Here is a 14,448-nt window from a genome sequence, read left to right on the forward strand (position 1 = left end):
ATATGCCTAAGTGATGCATACTTTTATGACACAACGTATGCCTAAGTGATGCATACTTCTATGATATGCTATGTGACTAAATGATGCATTTTTATACATGCTACTTTACTTTGTAAGGCATGTACCAAGGGTGGGCTCCTAATCAGCCCCTAGGCCTTTGGCTCTGTGATCCAGGCTAGTAAAAACAAAGGGATGGGCTCCTTAGTAAGCCCCTAGGTCTATGGCTGTGTGATCCGGACCTAGTTCCAAGTATGATTCAAGACTTGCTACCTTGGATATACTTAGGAAGCGCGCATATCTACGTGATTTATCTATGTGTGGTACAAGCCGGGGCCCTGATTATGTTGATATTATGTTCAAGTATATATGTAAGATGAAATGGTTTTAAAGATCATGAGACATACACATGTTTTTCGGATACATGTTTTCAAATCATATTGCATATACCTTTTGATCATGTTGTGATGATGCTATGATTTATGATATGCCATGATTAGATATGATTATGTTATGTTTCATGCTATGCTTTAAGAGCTTGATATGCCATGCCACCTTATGATGATACTATGATATGCTATGATTAGATATGATTATGTTACGTTCCATGCTATGCTTTAAGAGATGATATGCCATGACTAGTTATGATTTTGTTATGTTGCATGATATGCTTAAAGAGTATGATATGTTATGCCATGACTAATTGAGATCATGTTATGTTGAGACATTCTTTGATCATGTGATGATTTTCGATTTTAGTGAGTAGGAAAGGAACTTACTGAGCCATGAGTGCTCACACCTTACTTTCCTTGTACCACAGATAAAGGAAAAAGCTGGATGAGCTAGAGGAGCAGCAGGAGAGGTAAGGAGATGTGTGTGGCAGTGGCTAGGCAACCAAATAAGAACCTGCTTTAAAAACTTTTAAAGAACTATGCTTTGGTATTATGAATTGTAGTACCGTATGTGTGACTTGATGTTATGTTTCTACTAATTTTGATATCATGTTATTGATGCCATGATAGTGTAGTTCAGATTTTATGAAAAGAAAAACAAAAGAAAAGTTTTTATTAAACTAAGAAAATCATTTTAAGTCTTCCGCTGTTTTAAAAAGAAAAATTTGTACATAGAGTATCGTAGCCCCGTATCTTAGGGTTAGCAGGGAGGGCGGGCGTTACAGGTTATACAATTATAATTGTATTAGTTATGCATGTCCTATCCTCCATGTCTTTAGAAATGGCACGAGGATGCCCAGCTAGAAGGACACCAGCTACTGAGCCCCAGCATGAGGCAGGCAGTTCAGTGCCTCCCCCAGACCTTACAGCACTAGTGGCTCAGTTACAGCAACAGGAAATAGCCACCTTAAAGGCTAGTCAGCAGAACACTCCCACTATCACCCCGGAGCCTAACTTAGCGACACTAGTGGTCTTAGAGGTTCCACTAGTCCAGCCTACAACACTAGTAGCCCCAGCAGCAGTAGAGGCAAAGAGAGAAGCCTATATGATCCTGTGGCAGAGAGTTAAGCCAGAGAACTTCTCAGGCACTAGTGAACCATGGGATGCACAAGCCTGGTTCAAAATACTGGAGAGTACGATGGAGCTTCTGGACTGGCTAGAACACGAGAAGGTGAAGTGTGCCTCCTTCTGCCTGACAGGGGATGCACGCATGTGGTGGGAGAGAATCAGAGCGAAGCGCCCAGTGAACCAGATGTTGTGGGCTGACTTCGAGAAGGAGTTCTTTGAGGAATTCTTTCACATGCGGGTTACGAACCGCCACTACGACGAGTTCACAGAGTTTCATCAGGGCAACCTTTCAGTGGAGGAAGCCGTGAAGAAATTCAACAGGTTGGCTCGTCTATGCCCAAAACTAGTCAGCACAGAAAAAGAACGAGTCCGGTTGATGCTCAAGATGCTGAGGCCGGAAATAGCAATGAACGTGGCTGGTGGCTGCTACTCGGAAAGCCTATAGGTACCACTGAACAAGAATTTGTACAAAGATCGGAACCTAGCAAATCCTCTCAGAACCTAAGGGTCAAGGAGGCTCAGGTATCCAGAAGCAGCAGGGCCACAGCTCTCATGGCTCTAACTGGAAAGGGAACTCCAGCAACAAGCGCAAACCAGGGAGTTACCCAAAAGGAGGGCCAGCCAGCAAGCAGCCCAGTTATCCAAAGTGTGCTACTTGTGGGAAATTCCATCCTGGAGTTTGTCGTAAGGGCACACGAGGATGCTTTGAATGTGGACAAGAAGGGCACATGGCTAAGCAGTGCCCAAACAAGACCAGTCTTCCTCAGCCACAGCCAATTCAGTACGGAGGCCAGCCAGTTCAGTTACATCAGATGCAGGCCGCTTTAGATGGTCCACACATCAGCAGGGCAGATTAGAAGCCCCTCCAGCTATGACCAATGCGAGGATCTACTCACTCACCAGAGAGGATGTAGCAAATGCCTCGACAGTTGTTACAGGTCAGATTAATATTTTTGAGCAAATAGCAACTGTCTTATTCGATACTGGGGCAACCCATTCATATATATCCAGGGCATTTGCCGAGAAGTTAGCAATACCTCCAGAGGTACTCAGTAGTCAGTTTTTGATGACACTGCCTTCAGGAGAAATTATGGCATCCACGCAGTAGCTCAGAGCAGTGTCAGTAATTATAGCAGACAGAGAACTCTTCTGTGATCTGATCGTGTTAAATATGACTGACTACGATGTCATTTTTGGAATGGACTTCTTGATCAGATACGGTGCTTCCATCGAGTGCCGTAAACAGAAAGTCATATTCCAACCCGAAGTAGAAGCACAGTTCGAATTTGTCGGAGAACCTAGGAGAAAAGCCAAGAAGTTTCTCTCAGCTATGAAGGCACAGAGGTTGATGGATTTAGGATGTACGGGGTTCTTAGCACACGTAGTCAGTATCAGCCAGGACAAGGACCAACAGCTAGCAGAGGTCCGAGTCGTATGTGACTACCCAGCAGTCTTCCCTGAAGAGTTACTAGGCCTAGCACCAGACAGGGAGATCGAATTTGAGATAGAGCTCATTCCTAGTACAAATCCTATTTCCAAAGCACCTTACCGCATGGCTCCAGCAGAACTGAAGGAACTTCATGAGCAACTACAGGAGCTGCTTGACAAAGGCTTCATACGCCCTAGTCACTCACCATGGGGAGCACCTGTATTGTTCGTGAAGAAGAAGGACGGAAGCATGCGCCTGTGTATAGATTACCGGGCACTGAACCAGGTCACAATCAAGAACCGGTATCCTCTTCCCAGAATAGATGACCTGTTCGATCAGCTAAAGGGAGCAGCAGTGTTCCCTAAAATAGACCTCAGATCAGGTTATCATCAGGTGAAGGTTAAAGAAGGGGATATACCCAAGACAGCATTCAGGACCAGATACAGACATTATGAGTTCGTAGTCATGCCCTTTGGCGTGACAAATGCTCCAGCTACTTTCATGGACCTCATGAACAGGGTATTCAGGGAATATTTAGATAAGTTTGTTATAGTGTTCATTGACGACATCCTTATCTATTCCAGAACTCAGGAAGAACACGTAGAGCACCTGGAAACAGTATTGCAGACCCTTCAGCAGAATCAGCTGTACGCCAAGTTCACCAAGTGTGAATTTTGGTTAGATCAGGTGTCCTTCCTGGGTCACATCATCTCAAAGGATGGTATCATGGTAGACCCTAGTAAAATAGAAGCTGTGAGTAACTGGAAAAGACCTAAGAACGCCAGTGAGATCAGAAGCTTTCTGGGATTAGCAGGCTATTACAAGAAATTCGTAGAGGATTTCTCCAGGATAGCCTCCCCACTGACAGCCCTTACCAGGAAGAACAGAAAATTTCAGTGGATAGAGGACTGTGAGAACAGTTTCAGCGAGCTGAAGAGGAGATTGACCAGTGCACCTATCCTGACTCTACCAGAAAATGCAGATAGCTTTGATGTATATAGTGATGCCTCTAAATTGGGACTAGGAGCAGTACTGATGCAAAATGGCAAGGTGATAGCCTATGCCTCCAGACAACTCAAGGAATATGAGAAGAATTACCCTACTCATGACCTTGAGCTTGCAGCAGTGGTGTTTGCTCTCAAGATTTGGAGACATTACTTGTATGGAGCTCAGTGCAGGGTGTATACAGATCATCAGAGTCTGAAGTACTTCTTCACTCAGAAGGATCTGAATATGCTACAGCGCATATGGCTAGAACTGGTCAAAGACTACGACATAGATATCCTCTACCACCCAGGAAAAGTGAATAGGGTAGCAGATGCCCTCAGCAGAAAGTCCAGCGCTACCCTATTATCTCTAGCAGCCATGCCACCACCCCTACAGAAAGAGATCACAGATTTCGGTCTTAAACTCCTAGTCGGACAGCTCTCTACTATGACATTAGAGTCTACCTTGCTTGGTGACATCCAGACAGCTCAGGAGCAGGATCCTGAAATTCAGAAAATCAAGCAAGAATTAGCAGAATCAGAAAGTGGAGAATTCAGAGTGTCCGCTAGCGGGGTGTTGTACTTTGGCGACAGATTATGTGTTCCAGATCAGGAGGAACTTAGAAGGAGGATTCTAGATGAGGCTCACAAGACTCCCTACGCGATGCATCCTGGCTCCACCAAAATGTATCAGGACTTGAAGAAACGTTTTTGGTGGCCTGGGATGAAGAGAGACGTCGCTCGATATCTCAGCACCTGCCTAACCTGTCAGAGGGTTAAAGCAGAACATCAGAGACCAGGAGGAGTTTTGCAGCCCATCTAGATCCCAGAATGGAAGTGGGAGGATATTTCCATGGACTTCATAGTGGGATTACCCAGAACCATGAATGGTTTTGATACCATCTGGGTAATAGTTGACAGGTTGACTAAATCAGCCCACTTCTTAGCTATCAGGATATCCTACTCCATGGAACAGCTAGCTCAGTTGTATCTCAAGGAGATCGTTAGATTACATGGAGTCCCACAAACCATTATATCAGACAGAGACAGTAGGTTCACATCACACTTCTGGGAGTGTGTACAGTTAGCTTTGGGCACGAAGTTAAAGTTTAGCACAGCTTTCCATCCTCAGACAGATGGTCAGACGGAGCGAGTAAATCAAGTACTCAAAGATATGCTCCGAGCATGTGCCCTAAACTTCAAGGGAAGTTGGTGCAAATATCTGAGTTTAGCAGAGTTTGCATACAACAACAGCTATCAGGCCACTATCGGTATGGCACCTTACGAGGCTCTCTATGGGCGGAGGTGTAGATCTCCAATCTGCTGGTATGAGAGTGGTGAACAGAAAGAACTAGAGCTTCAGACAGATCTAGTAGCAGACACCACAGCAGCTATACAGTAGATCCGCCAGAGGATAGAGACAGCTCAGAGCCGCCAGAAGAGCTATGCTGATACACGGCGCAGACCCTTAGAGTTTTCAGTTGGGGATTCAGTGTTCCTCAGAGTAGCTCCCATGAAGGGAGTAATGCGTTTTGGGAAGAAGGACAAGCTAAGTCCCAGATATGTGGGACCATACCTTATCAGCAGAAGAGTGGGCAAGGTAGCATATGAGCTAGAGCTACCCCAGGAAATGTCAGCTGTCCACAACGTATTTCATGTCTCTATGCTGAAGAAGCATACCCCAGATGCCACCCAGGTGATTGAGCCCCAGTCGGTACAGATCCGCAAAGACCTCAGCTATGACAGTCGGCCTATTCAGATAATAGACCGAGCAGTTAAGAAATTACGGAACAAGGAAGTACCATTAGTCAAAGTTATTTGGCACAGTCACACAGCAGAAGAGGCAACTTGGGAGACAGAAGCCAGCATGAGACAGAAGTACCCAGAATTGTTCTAAGTTCGAGGACGAACTTTTTATAAGGTATGGGGGATTGTAACTCCCGAAAATTCTCAAAACTATATTAGAAATATTCTATAATTATTCTGGAATTTTTAGATATTTTTCCGGAATTTTTAGAGTAGCAGAAGTAGCAAAAATAAATAGAAAACGAAAACGGCCTAAGCGGAGATTGAACCCGAGACCTATGGCTTAGGGATAATGCTAGTAACCAGTTGAACCCAACAGGGTCGTGCTGAAAGGAAAGGGAGGCAATTAAATTTATATTAGAGTTGGGCTGAAATTACCCACGTACTTAATATAAATAGAGAAAAATAATTAGGTGAAGAGTTATTTTGGGTTTTAACGTGATCTCTTCTCCTCACCCTAGCCTCACGCCGAACCCTTTCTCTCTTCCTTCTCTCGGCGCCAACCACCAGCACACTTAGGGTTTCATCCCTAGGGTCCCAAGGGTACTTTCCGGCGACGACTTCGACACGAGGACGCTCCCCTCCATGAGAGGAACGCGTGGACGCGAGAAGATCGTCGAAAGGATCGTCTCCACCGGAAAACCAGTGATTAGAATCGTAAGAAACTACACACAGGAGGTAAGAAACCCCTCACCTGCAGTATATGTAGCTTCCGTTTGGTTTTCTATGCATTAGTTTAGTTATATGCAGAATTTTCGACATATAGGGTGTATTTAACCCTCCTCGCAGGTTTAGGGATTTAGTGAGTACCTTTAGATGGGCCGGACACGTCTTTCCCACTTCAGTTGGAGGTTTAGATGCTGTTGGGTGCCTAAAGGTAGTCTCCCTAATAGAGAGGGGAGTTTAAGCACACTAGATGTTCGATTAAATGATTAGCTCAGTAAAATGCAACTTAGGCATTTTTAATAGCTCAGTAAATGCAATAGAAGCATTTAAAATAGCTTAGTTAGCCTTACTACAGCTTTCATGGGACTACGGTCCAATGGGTGGGCTCCCACAGTCGCCTCTAGGTTCAGACAACCTAGCACTAGGTTCAGATAACCTAGTAATAGCAAGATAAGTAAATTCAGCTATACCAATATTTTATTTTCAGTGGCACTGTACTAGATTAGATATCCATTGGGTTGGACTCCCACAATCGTCCCTAGGTTCAGCCAACCTAGTAACCCTACTAAATTCGGGACTTGCAAACCTGAGTCTAGTTAGGGATGCGCGCACAGCACGTACAGTTGCCGGGCCCAAACAGCAGCATGATTACTATTTTCACTTATTATGATAATAGCTTTCAAACTCATAAACTAATTAAGTGATTATAGTTTAAGATCAGTTTTAGTTTAGTTTCAGTTTCAATTTCAGTATCATGCTCCAGCTTAGTTTTTCCCCGTGAATATGCATGATAACTCTATGTTCAGTTTGTTTTACATGTTTGGATGATTGTATGCCATGCCATGTTTTATATGTTCAGCATATGTTTTAAATAGCATGTTTTCAAAGCATTATTAGCATCGTATGCATGTTTTGTGAGGTAGTTGGTTTCTTACTAAGCTTTAAGCTTACAGATTCTACTTTCCTTATACTGCAGATAAAGGTGAAGGAAAGATGGACTAGCAGAGGAAGCTGGAGGGCAATGCAGAGATGATGTGTGTGGCAGGAACTTGGAATAAAAGATTCTTAGGGGATTTAGCAAATTCCAACAATTGAACTCTTAGTATTTCTATTTCCTTGCACTTTTAATTTGTTAAATGCCACGAACTAGTAAACCCTGTTTTATTTCAAGTTTAGAATGCTAGCTTTATGTTATTAGGGTATGTTCTGTGTATAGCATGAGTGAAATGTGAGATTTTGGCACGCACAAGTGCTGAAATCAGGGGTTCTGATTCGAAATCAGAAACCCAGATCAGTCTACAAACCGATCAGAGATGGGCTATGCCACTGGATCGGTCAGCTGACCGATCCAGTCGCGAACAGAGAGTTGGCCTCTGTTATGGATCGGTCAGCCGACCGATCCATATGCGAACAGCAAGCACAGAAACTCACTGATCGGTCAGCCGACCGATCAGTGAGCCACTGGATCGATCAAGCCGACCGATCAGGGTACTCCTGGATCGGTCGGTAGACCGATCCAGCCGCATACAGAAGCGTTGTAGCCTATGGATCGGTCAGCCGACCGATCCAGAGTTTCCCTCCGTGCCAGTATCAAGCTGGATCGATCACTGGATCGATCCGACAGCCCCAATCGATCCACGGATCGATTGAAATGCCTGACTATAGCTAGTAGGACATCCGAGAGGCATAGATTGTCTTCCCACAGATAGAGACATTTAGGGTGACTATAGGAAATTAATTAAGAGCGTGTGATCTTCCCCATCGGAAGGGGCACAATCTTATTAATGGACTTAGTGTCAAGTAATGGTATACACTTAGGCACGTCTAATAGTATCCTTCCCATCGGAGGCACTGCTATTATTTGTGTGACCAAAGGAAAACCAACTATTAATTTGTCAAAAAAAGATAAGTTGACAGGAAAAAAAATTAAAACCCCCTCTTACAAGTGTCGAGTTTTTGTACACGTCCACACTATCGTGGCATATAAAATTCACGATGTATGAGGTAATTTTATTTGTCTGGGTGACAAGAAAATAAAATTAATGGGAAAAACTCCTCTTACAAATGTTTGGTTTTGTATACGTCCACACTATCCTGGCATACAAAATTCAGGGTGTTTGAGGTAATTTTATTTGTCATAAAGATTTATTGACAAGATAATTAATGGGTAAAACCCTCCTCTTACAAATGTTCAAATTTGTATACATCCACACTATCGTGGCATGCAAAATTCCCGGTGTTTGAGGTGTTGGTGAATTTAAATAATATTATTTGAGGAATCAATGTTATTTTAAATTCAAAAGTTTTGACCAAATATTTGATCAAAGATAGACCAACTATTAATTTTATTCGTCATAAAGTTAGGTTGACGAGATAATAAAATTAATGGATAAAATCTCCTCTTTGATTTTGTATACGTCCACACTATCGTGACATACAAAATTCATGGGGATTTTAAGGTGTTGGTCTTGACCAAATATTTTTGTGATTCTTAGGATGATTAGTAATCCCCTAGTTGTTATACTATAAAATAGACTTAGTAGTCCCAATTATAATTGGAAATAGGACTTGAACATTAAGGTAGACTATTTTCTTAGAACTGAGAACAATATAGGTGTATTTAATTCATTAGTTGTTGAAACATGTTTAGTGGTGTTATTTACTAGTACCTAGAGTGTAGATACAGATGCCACTAATCATGTCTGTAATTCATTGCACGGTTCCAGGAAACCCGACAGCTATATGAAAAGGAAACCACCGTCTACATGGGCACTACTGCAAAAGTAGTAGCTGTTGCAGTGGGAGATGTTTATCCTCTGATAGGAATAAAATATGAATTTTCAGAAATTGTCTTTACTAAGTTTAGAAAGAATCTGATTTCAGTTTTTAAACTATTAAAGAATAGATATTCTATCTATTTTGATAACAAACTTGTTATCAAGAAAAATAGGGAGCTTATCTGTTCTGGTATGTTGGTTGACAATTTATAATCCAATAAACTCCCACGATGCAATAAATGGGAATTAATAACACATTTTCAAACTTTAATAAGAGAAAGTAACCTTCGGAAATGAACCAATCATATTTTTGGCATCTAAGGCTAGGTTATATTAACTTGAGTAGGATTCAAAGGATAATAACCAATGAACTCTTGGGTTCATTGGTAGTGGAAATATTTCCAACCTGCGAGTCTTACTTGGAAGGAAAAATAACCAAGAAGCTTTTAAGTCTAAGGGGTATAGAGCCAAAGATATGTTGGAATTGGTTCATTCTGATTTGTGTAGACCTTTGACTATCCAGGCAAGAGGTTGTTTCGAATATTTCATCTCTTTTATAGACGACTATTCGAGATAACGATACATTTACTTGACGCACCATAAGTCTAAGTGCTTTGATTAGTTCAAAGAGTACTAGGCCGGTGTGGAGTAACGTCAAAGTGAATGTATTAAGACACTACGATGAAATCGTAGTAACGAGTACCTCTTAGGAGAGTTTAGGAGTCACTTATCAAAAGTCAGGATTTAATCCCAACTAACTGCACCTGGTACACCGCAACAGAATGGTGTAGTAGAAAGAAGGTATAAGGCTCTTATGGAATAATTAGATCGATGATGAGTTATTCAGAAAATTACCAAATTTGTTTTAAGGATATACACTGGAAATGGAAGTGAACGTAGTACCTTCTAAGTCAGAACTTTCTACTCCCATAGAATTGCAGAATGGGCGTAAGCCTATTCTGAAGCATATTCGGATTTGGGTGGTCTAGCACACGAGAGACACTGATAAGTTGGACATGAGTTCACTTATTTGTGAGTTATCCTAGAAAAATGAAAAGAGGTTTGTAGTCCTTAAAATCGGAAGGTCATTGTTGGCACAAATGCCCGATTTTAGAAAAGGACTATACTATGAACCACAAGCCCATGAGTAAAAATTGTTCTTAAGGAAATTAAAGGACACGTCTAACCTAGTACCAACTGTACAAGATGAAATATCACAAGAAACTGCAACACGTATCACAAATGATACACAATTACAGAAAGTGTCTCGTCGTAGTGGAGGGTTATTAGGTAACCTAAAAGATTCATGTTTTGGGAGAGTCTTTGGACTCGATCCCTGGTGGACATGAACCTGATCTCCGGACATATGACGAAGCACTCCAAGATAAAGATGCAGCATCTTTGTAAAGAATACAGAATTAGAATATATGTATTCTAATAGAGTCTGGGAGCTTATAAAATCAACAAATGGTGTAAAATCCATTGGGTGAAAATAAGTCTACAATAGGAAAATAGGGATAGACAGGAAGGTAGAAACTTTCAAAGTAAGGCTTGTTGAAAAAGGAAACTTTTTACTAGTAGTCATGCTTAAGTCTATCCAGATTCTTTTATCTATGAGATTTAGCAAATGGATGTCAAGACAGTTTTCCTTAATGAAAGTCTTGAAGAAAACATCCATATATAGCAACCAGAAGGGTTCATTGCAAAGAGAAAAGAGCATCTTGTGTAAGCTCAATCAGTCTATGGACTGAAGTAAAACTTCAAGATCTTGGAACATCCGGTTTAATAAAGTAGTCCAGATCTATGGATTTATTTAATAACCGAATGAGTCTTGTGTATACAAAGAGTGTGATGGAAACGTGGTGGTATTTCTTGTACTATACGTAGATAACATTTTCGGTAGTTGGAAACAATATCAAAGTGTTGTCAGAAGTAAGGGTATGGTTGTCCAAACAATTCGATATGAAGGACTTGGGAGAATGTATATATTCTTGGGATCAAATGAATCGCAAGAAAAGAATATATTTTACTAATCCCAAGCTTCTTATATCGAAACAATCCTTGCTTATTTTAAGCATGTAAAACTCCAAGAAAGGTTTCTTACCTTTTCAGTATGGAGTAGTTTTATCTAAAGAGATGTCTCCGAAGATATCAAAGGACAAAGAGGAAATGAAGGCAGTTCCTTATGCTTCGGCTGTCGGAAGGCTAATGTATGCTATAGATCAGAAATCTGTTTTGCCAAGGGCATAGTTAGCAGATATCAAAGTAACCCTAGACAAGGACATTGGACTACGGTAAAACATATATTGAAGTACCTTAGAGGCACTTGAGATTATATGCTAGCTTACAAGGTAGATAATTTGGTCCCTGTGGGTGTGGGTTGTACGGATTTTGACTTCCAATCGGATATGGATAATAGTAAGTCGACCTCGGGGTTTTTTGTTTACTTTAGGAGATGAAGTCATAACTATGGAAGAGTGATAAGCAAAGGTGCTTTTTCGGACTCCACCAGAGAAGTTGAGTAAACGGCAGACTCTGAGGCAGTCATAGAAGCTGTATGACTCAGATACTTCATGATGGACTTAGACATGTTTTCTGGTTTGCCCAAAAATTATTACAATTTATTGTAACAATAGTGGTGCAGTAGTAAACTCGAAGAAACCATAAGTCCATAAGGCAAGTAAACACAATAGAGCGCAAGTACCACCCAATCACTATGTGAAAATGTGAAATAGACTTCGCCACTGTTTACTTCGGCAATTAGTAATTATGAAGTAATATATGATAATAAACTTCGATAATAAATTTAATGCAGTAAATTTGATTTTAGACTTCGTAAGTTTAAAAATACGGATCTCGCTTTTAATTTTATCTGATATTTTACTTCAAAATATATATTCGATGAAGTAATACGTTATAAAATAAAATTTATATTTCTAAGTGTCGAAGTAATAAGTGAATGGATTAAAATTTGTGGGGTAGCTAGGGATTGAACCGGTTGGTTTACTTTTTTTTCCCAACCCCTGCTAAAACCTAATTCTGCGGAAAGCTTTGATCCCATCTCATCTTTCTCCTTCGCGTTTTATCCCTGACGCCGACTTCTTCTACTGTGTGTCTCCCCGACTTCATGTGTCTCATTGACTTTTGCTACTCTCTCTCAGAAGAAAATCCCAAATTTCTTCTTCTTCCTCTTGTTGTGACTGCCATGCTGCACATCCTTGCTCCTATCGGCGTCCACAGTCACCTTGGATGCGCGAGCGACCGACCACCTCCTTGGCAGCGTGCCCAACCAAATGGCGCGGCGGTCACTACATGGGTCGTTGCCTCGACATCCCTGCCTTGGTTGTGGCTGCCTTGCCTTTGCCGTGGCTGCCAACAGCATCCCTGCCTTTCGCAGCTTCTACCCTTCCTTGGCCACGATGGTTGCTATTTGGGCCGCTGCCACGGAATTCTGTCGTGGCCGTGGCTGCTAGTAGCAACCCTGCCTTTGGCAGCCGCTGCCCTTCCTTGGCCATGGTTATCTGTCATATCTGTCACAACAAGCATTGCTTTTGAAAGGGGTGAAAGTAATGTAGAAACAGTTGGTTACCAGATTCCTTTAGAAGCAAAATCTTCTATGCAAAACATGTCTACTATTTGTACAACAGGAGTCTTACTCCGAAGGCCCACACTTCCTATCAATCATAAATGGATTCTTATCTTATATATAGAATTTATTTTCATTTTAAACTTCCAAGCATGTTCTCCAGTTAAGTAAATATTTCAGTAGCCTTGCAAGTTCTCACTTTAGAAATTCATTTAATTGTCAAAAGTGGAACATTTATCAAAATAATTTAGATGACTAACCAAAGATCAGATTCTACATATTCTTCTTAATTTAGTTTATTTGACCAATGCCAATATTGCAGAACGTACATGTGAGTACTATCTATTTATCTAGCTTTGTGTCAACATGTGGGAAATGTTGTTTTACAAACTGCATTATGCCTGCCATCATATAGAGAAGTTTTTAATGTTTTCTTCTATTGGTGTTACCGTGTTACATATCAAAATATGATAGATGGAAACCAATGTAGAATTTTGTTTTGCAGTTTTTGTATGGATTTTAATTTTTATAAAATTTCTGTGGTTGGTTTAGTTGATATGAAAAATGCTAATATCAAGAATGGCAAATAATATTTTTTTAGTTTTAGATGGAGTTAGAAAGTTTTCAGAGAACAAGTGATTTAGGCAATTCATTCTTGTTTTGCTATCTAGATATCTCAAGTCTCAAATTTCCATTTGAAATGTACTATATCGCAATGTATTTCTTAAATCAGGACAAATTTGGGAGAGTTAAGCAAGAACCTGATGGAGCTTTGGAGGTTAGTTTTTGTTGTATGATAACTTTAAGAATGTAGATCTTCATCAAAATTACCTACTAGCATGTCAGTTTTGGATTTTTCTTTTTTACATTGTCTATGTATCTTGCTTCTTGGTTTTTGACATGAAAACATGTGGTTTACATAGAACATGATTTACTGCAAGTCTCTTTTGCTGAATTTTATTTGATGTTAATTGTAGAAATTTTTTGTTTACTGTTTACGCCAGGATAGTTCTACATAAATTGTGTTTGCAAAATTTTATTTGTTATTTACTACAGATCTCTTTTACTGAATTTTATTTATTATTTACTATAGGAATTGTTTTTTTGTTGTTTACTATAGGAAAGTCCTACAAGAATTTTTGTTTGCTGAATTTTGTTTGTTGTTTACTGCAATTCTCTTTTGCTGAATTTTTTCTTGTATTCTCTTTTGCTGAAGTCTTTTGCTGAATTTTTTATTTATGTGATGCAGATGTCAAAAAGAGGGACGAAGAATATTGGCTCCAACAAAGGAAGATAAGGGGGAGAAGACGACAGAGATGATAATCTTTTACAATACATGATGAGTATGTATATTTAATTCTTATTAATGGTATACAATTTGAAGAAACCATTGAGTGACATAATATTTACTTTAATGATGATGTATGTAGGCAACATGATACCATGCTTGAACTTAACAATATGCTAAATGAAACATAGGTACGCAAATTTTATCTTGATGATGTAGTTAGTAAATGACATTACATGTATTTATTTGTCTAGGATGTGGAGGGAAGATAAATTTTAGAAAATGAGATGATTAATGATGCTCGATACGAAGAAGGTAGTTTATCAGTAGTTTGATTTACATGGGGTATGTTATGTGTTAAATACAATATTTGTTCATATGATTTGCTTTGTT

At 40.3% G+C, this 14,448-nt stretch overlaps 1 long non-coding RNA gene across 1 annotated transcript; it reads left to right on the plus strand.

Moving 5' to 3' along the window:
- Positions 1-13,478: 13,478 nt before the first annotated feature.
- Positions 13,479-14,243, plus strand: LOC122053954. The gene is made up of 2 exons (XR_006132468.1): positions 13,479-13,545; positions 14,017-14,243. It is a non-coding gene; the product is annotated as an uncharacterized LOC122053954 (long non-coding RNA).
- Positions 14,244-14,448: the final 205 nt, after the last annotated feature.

The sequence above is a fragment of the Zingiber officinale genome, chromosome 3A, assembly GCF_018446385.1.
Source record: "Zingiber officinale cultivar Zhangliang chromosome 3A, Zo_v1.1, whole genome shotgun sequence".
Lineage (NCBI taxonomy): Eukaryota > Viridiplantae > Streptophyta > Magnoliopsida > Zingiberales > Zingiberaceae > Zingiber > Zingiber officinale.